The 14899-nt window shown below is 40.7% G+C and overlaps 2 protein-coding genes across 9 annotated transcripts in view; one reads left to right on the top strand and one right to left on the bottom strand.

Annotated features, from left to right (window-relative positions):
- NFE2L2 (NFE2 like bZIP transcription factor 2) overlaps nucleotides 1-14899 on the top strand; it is a 141945-nt gene that overhangs the window by 40306 nt on the left and 86740 nt on the right. For all 3 annotated transcript variants that reach the window (XM_057318849.1, XM_057318852.1, XM_057318856.1), the window contains one exon: nucleotides 3160-3286. The gene's annotated coding sequence lies outside the window, so the exon portion shown is untranslated. The remainder of the gene's footprint in view (nucleotides 1-3159; nucleotides 3287-14899) is intronic.
- AGPS (alkylglycerone phosphate synthase) overlaps nucleotides 1-14899 on the bottom strand; it is a 203268-nt gene that overhangs the window by 176825 nt on the left and 11544 nt on the right. The window lies entirely within an intron of this gene.

Genomic DNA, 14899 nt, shown 5'->3' with positions numbered 1-14899 from the left:
TTAATATTTCTCGATGAATTTCAGAACTCTTCTATCATGTTTCCATGAATATCCCATTGGAATTTTGATTGGAATTGTATTATACTTATGAATACATTTGAGAAATAATTTAAAATTTTTACAATCTTGAATCTTCTTATCCAAGAACATGGTATATCTCTATTTTCTTAAGCCTTCATTTACACTCCTGGATAGTTATGTAGCTGTCTTCACTTAGATTTGGCATACTTCTTAAGTTTATGTCTTTTTTTGTTAGGGTAGCTAAACTTTGTTCCATTTTATTTTCTTTTAAGAGTTTCAAGCCCCTTCTTCTGACTCAAGCAAAATCCTAAGATCTCATTATTTTATTATGCAAATCGCTCTGATTCTAATTTCCCTACTGAGATGAATGAATCATTAAGCTTAATTCTTCCCAGGTTTATCCAGCTTCTATTACTGAACTAAAATGTATTCTTTGTAATGTAAATTTGAGTTTAAAGTTAAAAGTAAGGAATGTTTATCAGGGGTGTAAATTCAGGAAAAAAAAATTACCAGAATTGGATAAATTGGAAGATGGTGGCCACTGCACTGGTACTACAGTACCCCCTAGTGGACACAAAGAAACATGGTCTTGTTTACACCAAGAAAGAATCTGGAGGGGCCTTAGTGATCACCTAGGTCAACACTAGATTGCAGATGAGCAAACTGAGAAACGAAAAGGAGAAATGAGGGGCCAAGTCTACACGGCTGAACTAAGGCTAAAATCCAAGATTCCTAACTCTCATTTTTCTTTTTCTTCATCATTCCCTCACCCACCACCGGTCCCCTGCTTGCTTGCTTTCTTCCTTCTTTTTCAACATGTGCTATGCACCTATTATGTAGCAGGGCACCAAGAATACAAGTATAAAAAATATTTAGTCTTTGCCTTCAAATCTAGTTTTCTTTCAAGCCTACTAATTTTATCCATTTCCAGGGACTGAATTTGTTAGAGAATGACCATACAACTATGCAGGGGAAGGTTCTTAGTCATCCCACAAATTGACTCACAATGTGATTAATTAATTATTGAGATTTGATTGGAAGACACATTTGCAAATGTGGTTACTTCCCTTGACTAAGTTCAGACCATTTCATGAAGAGAGAAGACTTTACAGATTCATAACTGTGAATTCTTTTGCACAAAATGACAGTAGGATATTGAAGGTGTTCATGTGTGCCCACCAACCCATCCCAAACATTATCATTTGTGTGTACTTCATTGAGCGAATCTTTATTGAGGATGCACATGCCAAGCAGGTACTAAGCACTGGGTTTAGTATGGTAAAGAGAACAGACATGGTTCCATGGTTTCTGCTCTCAGAAAGCCTACAGTGTCATATATGTATATGTATGTGTATAATTCTCTACCTTCCAGGAAAACTGTTTTTTCCACTTCAGTTTGGCAACCTATTTTTAGGTTATGGAAATCAGGGGGTATGTAAGCGTTTTCTAAAATTACTTTGCCCGACCATAAAGGACCATACGGATTTGGGGCAAACTGGCCTAGAATTGAACTTCAACCCCACAATTTACAAGCGATTAGACAAACCGATTCTCTTTTCTGAGCCCCAGTTGCTTCTATAAAATGAAAGTAATATGTGTCCCTTGTGAGAGATGATAATTTATCATTATCCTTATTAATACCTAAACAGAGACATTACTTCTTAAGTCAAAAGCATGAATTATATATTTCCTTTCCTAAAGTGCAGGAAAATTATTGAAAGAGAAGCATTAATATTGTTCATTTAGTTTCACCAAGAATGTCATTTTTCAGAATTAATACAGAAATATTCTCATGGCCACTGACATTTTAATTTAAAAAAACAGTAATAAAGCACAATCTTCAAACAATGGATGCTACTACAACAGTATTTCTTTAAGGCCATTTTCTTCCATGGGTGAAACAAAACCCTGTTATTTCAGTTATGATGAATAAATCTGGTATGACCATTATTTATAAGGGATCTTTTAGTAAATTGTATCTAACCTTATCACTCCACCTATGTAATGGTTTGACAAAGGCAGGAATCCTATTTTACTCAGCTTTCCCTCTTCTTTCCACTGAATGGTACCTTGCATAGGGTTAGAGCACACTAAATGTGGCTAAGAAGATCATATCTTATTATGTGCTATTTGTCATACAAGCAGCGAGAGAAGATCTACCCTAAGTTATAGGTAAACTTACTTTGTTTTACCTGGAAGTAGCAATTATCAAACAAAATCTACTTCCATAACATTTGTGCTAGGAAATAAAATAGTTAAATTCCCCAATCTCTACTCAAACCAAAGCAAAGCTTCAAAAATACTTAGACACAGAAGAAATAAGACAGACAGGGGAGAACTGGTATGTTTGCACATCGTGTGCATGCAGCAGGCCAACTTCCTTTCCCTGTCGTAATATTTCCTAAAGTTTGCTCCACGCAAAACCAGTCCTATGAAAAGCCCAGGGTTTCAAGGTCAAATAAGTTTGGGAAACTTTGCCCAGCATTTTCCTCTCTTGAAAGTTCAGTGTACATTGGTAAATTAAAACCTATCAGAAGTCCTGCCCGTAATAAAGGAAAGTGTTTAAAATTGTTTACCTACCATTCCCCCAAACTTATTTGACCAACATTTCACCTATAAGCAGAACTACCAGTTCCTGTGGAACAACACACTGACTTCAGGAAACTGCCCCACTGTGTTCAAAGGACCTCTTTACCTTGTTAATTCACAGGCGCGCGCGCGCGCACACACACACACACACACACACACACACACACACACTGACATTTAATCTCCAAATCCTGCAGGACTGAGACTATGAGCATTTTCAGCAATATTTTAACTAAAGACACAGGTCTGGAGGTACCAGAAAATTAATACAATTGAACTTTACTTATGTAAGCAGTCAGTTGGAATCCAGGAAACAGTTCCCCAGCAATGCCTGGAATGTTGTCATAAAAACAATAAACTGATACCCAAGTCCTGTTTTGTATGTGGGAGGGACGGGGAGAGAGAGGGAAAAAACATAAAATTATCACCTCCAAATCTCACTGATGTTTCTTATAGTTTTCTACAAATTAATATACAGAAAATATTTTCCCCGTACTCCATTTTGGGACTTCCAGTTCACCTTTGTGTGTTTCTAATTCTCCTCTCTAGATGGCAGCACAGATGAAAAAATGCCAGAAAAGCGCCGGGCCAACTGACTTCAACAGCAGCAAATCCACTGCCTACCCTCCACTCACCCTTCTTTTTTTTAAGGGGGAAAAAAAAAGCAGAACCTAAGGTATGATGATTACACTTAATTTTTTCAAATAGATTGAATCAGCCATGTGGGGATGTAAAGAATTAATAATAAACGTATCAGCGAATGAGGAAACTGACCACTTAGCAGCATCTCTCCCATGCTACCTATGTTTTCTGTATTTTAACCGTGATGTCATCAGTGTTCCCATGCCACGCAGGTCATATAAGCATGGTCGTTTGCATCATGACACTGGGCATCTGATACAGCCAAACTCCAAGCCACCTGGTTTGCTGTGGGTATTGGATTCATTTAAGATGTAAACGCTGCTATTTACTGACCCTTGTGTCAACTGATGCTTTGAACCTGCTGTAAAATGATCCCCATGTCACCAGATGCTGCACTGAAGCCTAAGTTAGCAAGAAGGTAACATTTCATTAAAAGATTGCAACTTATGGTTGAATTAATAATGCAAGAGGAAAGGAGTGGAACAGACTTAGAAGACCTTTATACTTTACATCAAAGCCCCACTAAGGGTTTTTTTTGGTTTTTTTTTAAGATTTTTTATTTATTTATTTATTTGACAGAGATAGATAGCCAGTGAGAGAGGGAACACAGGCAGGGGGAGTGGGAGAGGAAGAAGCAGGCTCCCAGCGGAGGAGCCCAATGTGGGACTCAATCCCGAAATGCAGGGATCATGCCCTGAGCCGAAGGCAGATGCCGAACGACTGCGCTACCCAGGCGCCACCCACTAAGGTTTTTTTAAGACATTATTCTTCATGGTGTTAAAAAACAACATTCAACTGAGTAAATTTAAAAATCAAGTTTGCTTTATTCAACGATTCATGAATCCGGCAGCATCCCATCTAGCAAATAGAGAGGAGCTCCAAGGAGCTGTACAAAACGGAAGGCTTTTGTACAGGCAAGGATAAGGAAAAGGCAGATTACCTCATCTTTCTTTAGGGAATGGAAGGGACCGGTCAGGCAGATTACCTCACTACTGCTAACCAGGAAATTTCAGCTTGACCGATTCAAGGTTACATTCCTGGGAGAGGCTGAAACTGCAATTAAGTTAGGTATCAAGTATTGGTTTGGTGACATAGGATTAGCAGAAATGACTCCATTTTGGGCCTGTTGTTTTCTTTTTTTAACAATGGGGTCTACCGGCAAGATGTTCATAACAAAATCTGCTGACAAAGAGAACATAAGGAAGGTGCCCCTTCAACATACGGCATTTCAAGGGCTCAAGGGTATGCTAAAGAGCACTAAATTGTTCGTGTGTAATGAACTGAACAGAAGCTAAAATGTGACCTGTGACTTTTAAACAAACAACAAAAACAAAAACTTCACCATGGAGAGTGAACATAACTATAACACATAAATGAACCAACCTGAGGCCAAGTGGATTGCCATTCACATTGAAGAAAAAATCAATTTGCAGTGTATCAGAGTCCTTTTTAAATTCTCTCTCTTTTTTAACAAAAACAAACATTCCAGGAAATTACTCTATACACCGTTATCTTTCCTTGAAGGAGTCCCTTTGACTATTCCTTGGGTTGTAATCAGTTAATGCTATGATGAGTCAGGAAATCTGCCTTTCCCAAAACAACTCCTGGTGCTCTAAGGTTACTGAATGCTTTCCCCTGGGCTCTAAGTTTAGAGACAAAGCTAAGTCCTAAAATGACTAGACTGAGAGGCATTGAGATAATGCAGAATATGAGAGAGTGAAGTTGGGATTGAGTATCACTGGCCACCGGCCTGCGTGCATCTCAAGGGCCACACCATCCCACACTATCCAGAGCGGCAGGCCAGCAGCCTCTGCTCTGGAACTTTCCCTGAAGCCAAGACCCAGATTACTCTGAGACCCAGGACGCGGAGTTGTCACATACCCAGGACAAAGCAGAATCCTGAGAGCCCTGACCCATTAATTCTGTTGCATCTGTGCAGCTGCCAAACCCGCCATCCCTTAGACCCTTGATGTCCTTGATGTGTGCCCAAGAGGGAAGGCCTTTCAGGGAGTGATAACCTCTATGAACTCTCATTCTCATACTTGATTCAGCTTCCTCCTAAATTTTTCCTCTGTGACCTCAGGAATCCCATTCCATCATCAGCAAAGACCCCGATACTCCCAACGTCTTCACTGGACATTCTTTAGCTTTCGAGCCCTAACGTGACTTTCCCTGCAAGCACAATGCTTCCCTGCAGCCCTCACAAGTAGAGGCTACTGAGCCAGGTTCCTTCTGTCAAACACTGTCATTTCCATGGGTCTCAGTTCTCTGCCCTCTGAGAACCAGACTGCATAGCTAGCCATCAGGTCACACTCTCTACCCCAGCTGTCATACACTGACTGCCTAGCCATGTCCTTTATTGATCAGAGACATTAGCAACGAATCCCAGTATCCCTTTTCATTCCAAATTTTGCCAACAGTCTGGCACATGTATTATGTGTGTGAGGCATATTCGGTCTCTCTCAGTTCCTTGATTCCATCTCTGATTGCTTTCTCTATTCTGTTTCAATCACCCAATCCCATTGCCACCCCCGGCTCGGTCATCAAGAAACCACAGCACCTCTGAACTCATGACTTTCTATTCCTCTACTTCTTCTCCTGTGGTTATTTTTACTCTATTGATTTTCCAAGCTTATTAGGAATTCTGTTTTATTCTTTCTCCTTATCTGTCCTCCATTTGCTGGCTCCTTTTCCTTCTCTATCCAGAAAAGATTCCATGCTTTCTAATGTTAGCCTCTGACAACGTGGCCCCAGCTCCATTGCTCCTGACAAAACTTGAATCTAGTTGTTTGCATTGGCCATTCCTTTGCCTGGGCTGCTGGACACTGCTGGCAAAAACCGCATGGTCACACAGACTGGGCTGCCCGAAGTTGAGGCTCAGCAACCTCAAGTGGGACTTAGTAGTGCCTGCCTTCCTACCACATTCCCCTGACCTGCTTGCTCTTTCTTTCTGAGTCACCAGAGCAGCTATTTCGAGAATTCCACTCTCTTTCCAAACCTCCAAGCTTGCCTTCTTTACTCTTCTCTGTAGGTGGTTTTATTTTCCACGTGTCAGGGGGATGAAATCGAAGTTATAAAATGTGAGTAGTCTCAGGTTTCCATGCCAGCCTATCAGCTTGCATCTTTCCTCACCTTGCCTCTTTCCTCAACCTCACCTCTTTACAAAAGACGTTCCCTCCTTCCTCTTGGCCCATGCTCTGGGTCCCCTGTCCTCCTGACTTCTCATTCACCTCACTCTTCGTTATTCTTTCTCGCTCTTATCTATATATTCAACCTCTTCCTCTCTACTGGTTCCTTCCTCCTCAGGTTAAAAAAAAAGCCACATTCCCCCTCCATCTACAGCCTGCTCACTCCTTGCCAGCTAAACTTCTTGGAAAATTTACCTCCGCTCACTGTTTCAACTTCCTCACTTTCCATTCACTCTCCCAATCTTTCTCCAAAATAACCAGTGATCTCCCTTAACTACACTCAAGGGACACCTGTCAGTTCTTTCTTAATTTGACATTTGACAGGTCCTCCTTTTGATACTTTCTCTTTCCTGGGCACCTATGACATCATCTACATGCTCCCAGATATCTCTCCAGCCCAGACCTTTCTCTTGAGCTTCATACCCAGATGGCTACCTTTTAGCCATCTCCACCTATTTGTTCCAAGGCATCTTAAAGTGAACTCATCTCCTCTTCAACCATGTACCTCTTCCTGAATTTCCCCTATGAGTGGTAAGCACTACCCTGGACTCATTGATGCAGAAACGTGTGTATCATCACTGACTGCTTGGTGGAGAGAGGATGTATGTCCATGTATGATTGGCTGCATGGTGTGATGGAATGTGAGCTCTTCATCTAGTCTCATCTGGATGATTTGAATGTTGGCATGAACTGCTTGCTAATGCCACTGTTGTCTACTCTGTCAGCCTGGCAGGGCCCAGTGTGCCCTCTAGGTTTTTGACCCTGCTGGCTCTGATGGGCGGTGATGGGCTGGCTGGGTGTACATGCAGGTCCCATGTAGCTTCATCTTGCAGAGGGGCAATCACATTCCGCACAACCTCAGCAAACAATCCAGAATCTCTTCCTCTTGTCCAGCACATCCCCTTCCACATCAGGTCCACTCGTAGCACAGACAGGAAAAATCAATTCATATTTACACATGTGTAAATTGTTTAATCTTATTAATCACATGTGTGGAATCGCATTAATCTCAAACAATAGAAAAATTATTTAATCTTTCTCAATTTCAGTTTAATCTCTGGGTTAAAGAACAGAGCCCTTTGTATTTCATTTTTATAATGTAGAGTCTGAGTATCTCTCAGCATCAGATTATCTCCATAATAGTTAATGTACTTTCTACTCTATTAATAAGAGCCTGGTGGTGGTGGTGGTGGTGGTGGTGGTGGGGTGTCTGGGTGTGTGTGGGTGGGTGGGTGGGTGTCTGTGTGTGTGTGTGTGTGTGTTGGTTTGGTGTCAGTGTACAGTTTGGCAGCCCAGAGCCCAAGGAGATGAGTGAAGAGAGTACATTCCATTAATACTTCACATATCATTCTATCTCATGTTCTTTCAAAATCATAAATCTGATCAGGTCATTCACCTGCTAAAAGCCTGTCTGTACCTTCCCATTACCTAGGATAAAATCTAAACTTTTAAACTTAACATACAAATTAAGATCTGTTCCCAGTTTACCTCTCCCAACTCATTTCCCACAATTTTCCCTCTTCTTTCAGTTCCATGGGCTCATTGTGCTCTCTCTTGCCTCTGGAATTTCTTACATTTCTAGAGGATTTTCTCCAACTTTTCCCTACACCTGGTTAATTCCTGCACATTCCTCAGGTCTCAGGGTAAATGCCAGCTCCCCGGGAAGTCCTCCTTGACCTCCCATCCATCCCTGACCTTGATGTGTCCCTTCTATGTACTCCCATAACTTTCTCAGGTCATAGCATTTATCATATTTTAATTTCTTTTATTTATCTGCTCTCTGACTAGACTATAAGTGCTTTCAAGGCAAGATTGTTTCTATCCTGATCACCGCACACCCTCCAACACCTAGCATGTGCCTGATACATGGTAGGTGCTCAATAAATATTTGTTAAATAACAAATGAATGAATGAATGAATGAATGAATGAATGAAGAATAAACTGAACATGCAAACCAGATAAGAGCTGACTTCATGTGCACTGCCTTTCACCTTAAAGCAGGACTCAGTACTTCATTGTGTTTCTCTAAAATAAATCAACCCCACAAAGCAGCAGATTTGACTGAAGATTTTATGAAGAGACAGAGAGAGTCTAAATGGCAGGCATTTCTGTTCTCCCTTCAATGTCTCTCTCTGATTTCCAGATGTTGGGTCTTCCTCTCTTCTGACTCTCCCTTCTTCCCTGCTCTGTCTCCCCCAACTCAACCTCTACTTCCTTCTCTAAGGAAATATCCCTCTGGGAGGACTATACGGAATGAAGTCGGGAGAGATGAGACTATTATCAGTGGATAGCATTTAGGAAACAATTGAATGAGGCCAGGCAGAGACAATGAAGGCCTGAATTAAGAAAATGACAAAATGAAGAGGAGAGGGTGCATTGAGAAGATGTTTAGGAGGGAAGATCAATAGGACGTGGTTACTGATTGGATTGGGGTAGAAAAGAAAGGAAAGAGAGGAACATAGGATGCATCCTAGGTTTTAGTGAATGCAACAGAAGAGAAGGAAGGGAGGAAGGAAGGGAAGGAAGGAAGGAGGAAGGAAGGAGAAAAGAAACAGAAAGAGGAGGCTCATGTTGTAGAGTCTTAATTTCTTCCATTAAACAAAATGGGAACGTGATATGCAATAGGTGGGATTGGGACTTGGGGAAAGTAGGAAAGATTTAGAAAAGGAGAAGTGAGGAATGTCATAAGAAGGCATGTGCCTAATTGAAAATTCAAAGAATCGCCCTTAGTAGTGAGGGCTTATCTGGGACCAGTCACCTGACATAGCCTGGATCGGATTTCTAAATTTTCTCCAGCAATATCTTCTGCTTGGGAGTGGAACAGAAAGTACATGGTGGATTTCATTCAGCGTAGGGATTAGGAAGACAGGAACGAATGAAGGACCAAGGGGATGAGGGTATCTATCAGGATCATTGCTGAAATCATCAACACCAATAAAAGACTAAGAGGAAGCGTGTCCTTGGCACTATGAGAACAGTGGTGAGTGAGAGAGCAAGAGTCACAAGAAGGAGGAGGACAAACAGAGAGTTCAGCCGCCCTTATAAAAATAACACCAGTATCTTCCAGACGTTATCTCCATAAAATGAAAAGGTGATTGCCCCTTTAAATCATTAACTAAACTGGCATTCAGATCTGGACAGACTCTCCCAGGTTGAGCTGTTTTGCTTTGCCAAGAATTGATAAGCTTCTGTGAACCCTCCAGGGTGAGTGAGGCATGATCCATCTTCCCTGTCTGGACAAGCTTGATCTGGCCTCCCTCCTCCTGCTGAAGCAGGCCTGAGGTATGTGCCAGGATTCCGTGTCTTAGACTAATTATCACATTCCACAATGTGGAGCTCCTGCTGATACCGCCTTTCAACTTTTAGAGGGCTCTGCTCTGACCCTCCTGGGCTGAGCCCCTCACCACAGAATGAGGAGACTGGGGGAAGGGGATGTACCGTCTCAGAATCTACATTGCTCCCTACTAGACCACAGTCTGGATAACTTGGACCACCTTAGAATTCCTTACCTCAATGCCCCAAGTCCACTTCCAAGGCTTGCCTACACTTCTCCAGTCCCATCCTCCCAAGGGCAGACCATGCTGCCCAGTATATGCACTCCCTAACCTGAAGGTGGCCAACGAGAGCCTTAGGGATATGCACAGAGTGTGGGTGTGTGGGCTGGGGCATCCACACATGCCTGACAGGTCTTTCTCAGTCAGAGTCTAGAATGGGAAGAGAAAGGGGGTAGCTTCAGCTCTCCTCATGCCTCCATGTCCTGGTGTAGAACCGTAAGGTGTCCAAGAATTACACATTCAAACTTGGCCTTCAGTTCATTAGGAAGACAAAGTTATCAAGTTAGGAAAATAGAACATATTTTATTTATAACTTTTACATATACATATGGAATATGGACATCCATTTGTACTTTCACCCTTGGTTTCACAAATTTTAGGGGCAGTCCTGGCTCTTGCAATGTATTATTTACCTGTTGTGAACAATAGCTCTTCAAAATTATTATTCTAGGTTTATTTGACATAATAGTTAGGTCCAAAATGTATCCCAGACAGAAAATGTATCCCAGACACAAAACCCTGTTTGGATTTCTAAAAAGTCTTGGTACCCTAAGCACTTTCCCCAATTTTTGATCTCATTTGAGAGAGTGTCTTTCCCTATTTTACTGATGTCCCTATTTAAGGTAAATTTTCTAAAAGAATCAGTGAACGTTTTTAGTATATTTACAGGTATGTGCAGTTATTGCCACAGTCAATTTTAGGACATCTTCATCACACCCAGAAGAAACCCTGTACCCATTAGGAGTCACTCCCAGTTTAAGACCCTCTGCCCCAGCCCTAGGCAACCACTAATCTACCTCCTATCTGTATGGGGTTGCCAATTCTGGACCTTACACATAAATGGAATTGTATAATATGTGATCCTTTATGACTGGCTTCTTTCAGTTAGCCTAATGTTTTCAGGGTTTATCCATGGGATCAGTACTTTTTTTTTTTATTGCCAAACAATATTCCATTGTGTGGATATAACACATTTTATTTATCCATTCATCAATCGATGGAATTTGGGCAATTTCCACTTTTCAGATGTCATGAATAATGCTGCTGTGAACTTCTGTATACAAGTTTCGGACATGTTTTCATTTGTGTTGCGTTATATACCTAAAAAGGGAATTGCTGGATCATATGGCAACTCATGTTCAGCCTTTTGAGGAATTGCCAGACTGTTTTCCTAAAAGTCTTCATTATTTTACATTCCCATTAGCAATGCTTGAAGGTTCCAATCTCTATACTTCCTCATCAACACTTGTTATTATCTGTCTTTTTTATGGTACCAGCTTAATGGCTATGAAGTAGTGTCTCACTGTGATTTTTATTGCCATTTTTCTGAAGGCTAATAACATTGTGCATCTTTTCATAAACTTATTGACCATTTGTAGATCTTCTTTGGAGAAATGTTTGTTCAGATCTTTTGCCCATTTTTAATTTGGGTTGTCTTCTCATTATCGAGTCATAAAAATTCTTAGTGTATTCTAGATGCAACTCTCATGTCATATATATTATTTGCAAATATTTTTTCCCATTCTGTATGTTTCTTGCTGGTGTCCTTTGAAACACCAAAGTTTTTAAATTCGATGAAGTCAAATTTGTCTATGTTTTCTTTTGTTGCTTGTGTTTTTGGTGTCATATCTAACCAACCATTGACTGAAGTCACAAAGATTTATCTCTATGTTTTCTTCTAAAGGTATAGAGTTTTAGATCTTACATTTAGGTCTTTGCTCCATTTTATGTGTTTTTTTTAAGATTTTATTTATTCATGAGAGAGAGAGAGATCACAAGCAGGGGGAGGGGCAGAGGGTAAGGGAGAATCAGGCTCCCCGAAGAGCAGATGCGGGGCTTGTTTCAGGGCTCAGTCCTGGGACCCCGGGATCATGACCTGAGCTGAAGGCAGATGCTTAACCAACTGAGCCACCCAGGCGTTCCTGTGTTAATTTTTATATTTGGTGTGAGGTAAAGGTCCAACTTTAACATTTTGTATATAATATTCAGTTATTCTAAACCATTTGTTGAAAAGACTATTCTTTCCCCATTGGATTATTTTGAAACCTTTGTCAAAAATCAATTGATCATAAGTGTGAGGATATATGGGTTTTTAAAATACCCCTTTTCTTGGGGCGCCTGGGTGGCACAGTGGTTAAGCCTCTGCCTTCGGCTCAGGGCGTGATCCCGGCGTTATGGGATCGAGCCCCACATCAGGCTCTTCCACTATGAGCCTGCTTCTTTCTCTCTCACTCCCCCTGCTTGTGTTCCCTCTCTCGCTGGCTGTCTGTATCTCTGTCGAATAAATAAATAAAATCTTTAAAATAAAATACCCCTTTTCTGATATCTATAATTTCTTTTTTTTCTTTGTAAAGATTTCATTTATTTGAGAGCAAGAGAGAGAGAGAAAGAGAGAGAGTGCACGAGCAGAGGGGAGGGGAAGAGGGAGAGGGAGAAGCAGACTCCCCACTGAGCAGGGAGCCCAATGCGAAGCTTGATCTCAGGACCCCAAGATCATGACCTGAGCCAAAGGCAGATGCTTACCCAACTGAGCCACCCAGGCGCCCCAATAATTTCTCTTCTAAAGGGATATGAATAGGTCATATCTCAGGTTACTGTGACTCTTTTATTTATTTATTATTTATTATTTTTTTTAGAGAGTGGGGAAAGCCAAAGGGAGAGAGTGAGAGGGAGAATCTTAAGGAGGCTGCATGCCTGATGCAGAGCCTGACACAGGGCTCAGTCTCATGACCCTCGGATCATGACCTGAGCCAAAATCGGACGCTTAACTGACTGAGCCATGCAGGCACCCAACTATGACTCTTTTAAATCAAGAAGTTCAAACTAGAAACTACTTTAGGGGCACCTGCCTGGCCTAGTCAGTGGAGTGTGCAACTCTTGATCTCGGGGTTGTGAGTTTGAGCCCCACATTGGGTAAAGCGATTACTTAAAAATAAAACCTCTTTTAAAAAACCTACTTTAATAATTGCTTTTGTTCCGCTAGAGCTATTTAGAAAATTCTACTTGCAGCTAGAACATTCTTCCTCTTTAGAAATATTTTACTGAGATCAAAAAAAGAGATCTGATAAACTGGGAAACTGAGGACACACCAAGGATCTCTTTAATCTCTGTGTATGTGTTCTAATTTGTCCTTTTTGTCCCCCCTCCCCCTGTTGTTTTTTTTTTTTTTGTTATTCAGAAAAGTAATATTAACTTTTTACAAAATTCATGGAGATTGATCAGCTCTCTACTGTTTGGAACCAGAATATATTTCTTGGCTCAAAGATCCCTTTACCCGGCTTTTACATGTTGGAAAATATTAAACATGGGCCTCTAATCTCATGCATGAAGAAGTAGGGTTGTTTCCTCAAGAGACAAGGGCTTAGGATGAGAACATGTTTGGGTTAAGATGGTTTTCTTAAACCCAGTTAGCTCCAATTCTAGGCTTCTTTTATTGTTCCCTGTATTTTGTTCCCATTTATACTGATGAATAATGGATTGAATTGTGTTCTATCATTTATATCATAAATATTTCCTCTAGGTTTGAGTGCTGTGAAGTTCTCTTTTAAACTTATGTAGAGATTAAATTTGGCAATTAATTCATATGTCAGTTGTTAGCAAGGTCTAGTAATTAAAGTCTACTTCAGAGTAAGTTATTAACTCTCTAATAACAAAAAAAGTACTTTACCAACTTATCAGTTTTAGCTATTTATTCTAGTTGACAGATGAGATAGGGAAGTTATTGACTGTACATAATCACCCCTGTACTTTTACCACTGGACACTGGGGTCAAATAGAAATCTAGGTTGTTCAAAGTCATAGTTTAAATCTAGAATAAACCAGTTCAGGTTGATGGGGTGGAAGAGGGTGCCCTTGGATCTTGTTACCTTTGCAATACTGTTTCCTTAAATTTTGCAAAGCCCATTTTTACTCTGTTAAAAATTCTCAAACTTCTAAATTAAAAACAGCCTTGACCAAGGATTTCATATTGAGATCTGAGATATTAAATTTACTTACTGTTTACATTTTTTTACAGCTTTAACTGTAATCTCCATGCTGTACATTATATCCCTATGACTTATTTATTTTTATAACTGGAAGTTTGTACCTTGACTCTCTTTTTATAGTACTTTTTAAAATCCTAATATAATCTTTTTAAAAACTGATTTAAGTGCTATATGTCAACTATATCTCAATTTTTTAAAAAGGTAAAATTTAAAAATTTTTTAACCCTTTAGATGCTCTCCTTGTGAACAAGCTAGAGTAGAAACTCTAGTTGAGTGTAAATGCCTAGGACACAATAGATGCAGGCTTTTTATTTGCAGACATAAACTAGTCAAGAGTTTCCATCTCATGATAGCGAGTTTTCTTTTACTCTGTTCTGTTTCTTGGCCTAACATCTGCTTGCAATTACAGTTTGAGGGTGCCCCTTATGCGGCGCTTTGCTTTTCCCTGGTTCTTGTGATGAACTGCTACCAAGGTCAGTCCAAGTCTGACTCTTTCTTGTGGTCAGCATAACTGCAGTAGTGGTTCCCAAGTCCAGCTGACCATCAACATTTCCTGGGGTGGTTTTTTTTTTAAGATTTTATTTATTTATTTGACAGAGAGAGAGACAGCCAGCAAGAGAGGGAACACAAGCAGGGGCAGTAGGAGAGGAAGAAGCAGACTCCCAGTGGAAGAGCCCGACTTGGAGCTTGATCCCAGAATTCTGGGATCACGCCCTGAGCTGAAGGCAGACACTTAACAACTGAGCCACCCAGGCGCCCCCCTGGTGTGGTTTTTAAAGAGTTTTCAGGCCTCACTGCAAAGGTACTAAATCTGGAACTCTAGGGTACAGCCAGTGAATCTGTATGTTTCAAACCTTCCCAAGGTGATACTGATGTTCAACCAAGTTTGGGCTATGGTCCAGGACTCTCCAGGTGCTT

The sequence above is a fragment of the Ursus arctos genome, unplaced genomic scaffold (genome assembly GCF_023065955.2).
Source record: "Ursus arctos isolate Adak ecotype North America unplaced genomic scaffold, UrsArc2.0 scaffold_1, whole genome shotgun sequence".
NCBI classification, from domain to species: domain Eukaryota; kingdom Metazoa; phylum Chordata; class Mammalia; order Carnivora; family Ursidae; genus Ursus; species Ursus arctos.
Note: the sequence above shows the minus strand (reverse complement) of the source record. Positions and strands in the feature narration are given on the sequence as shown.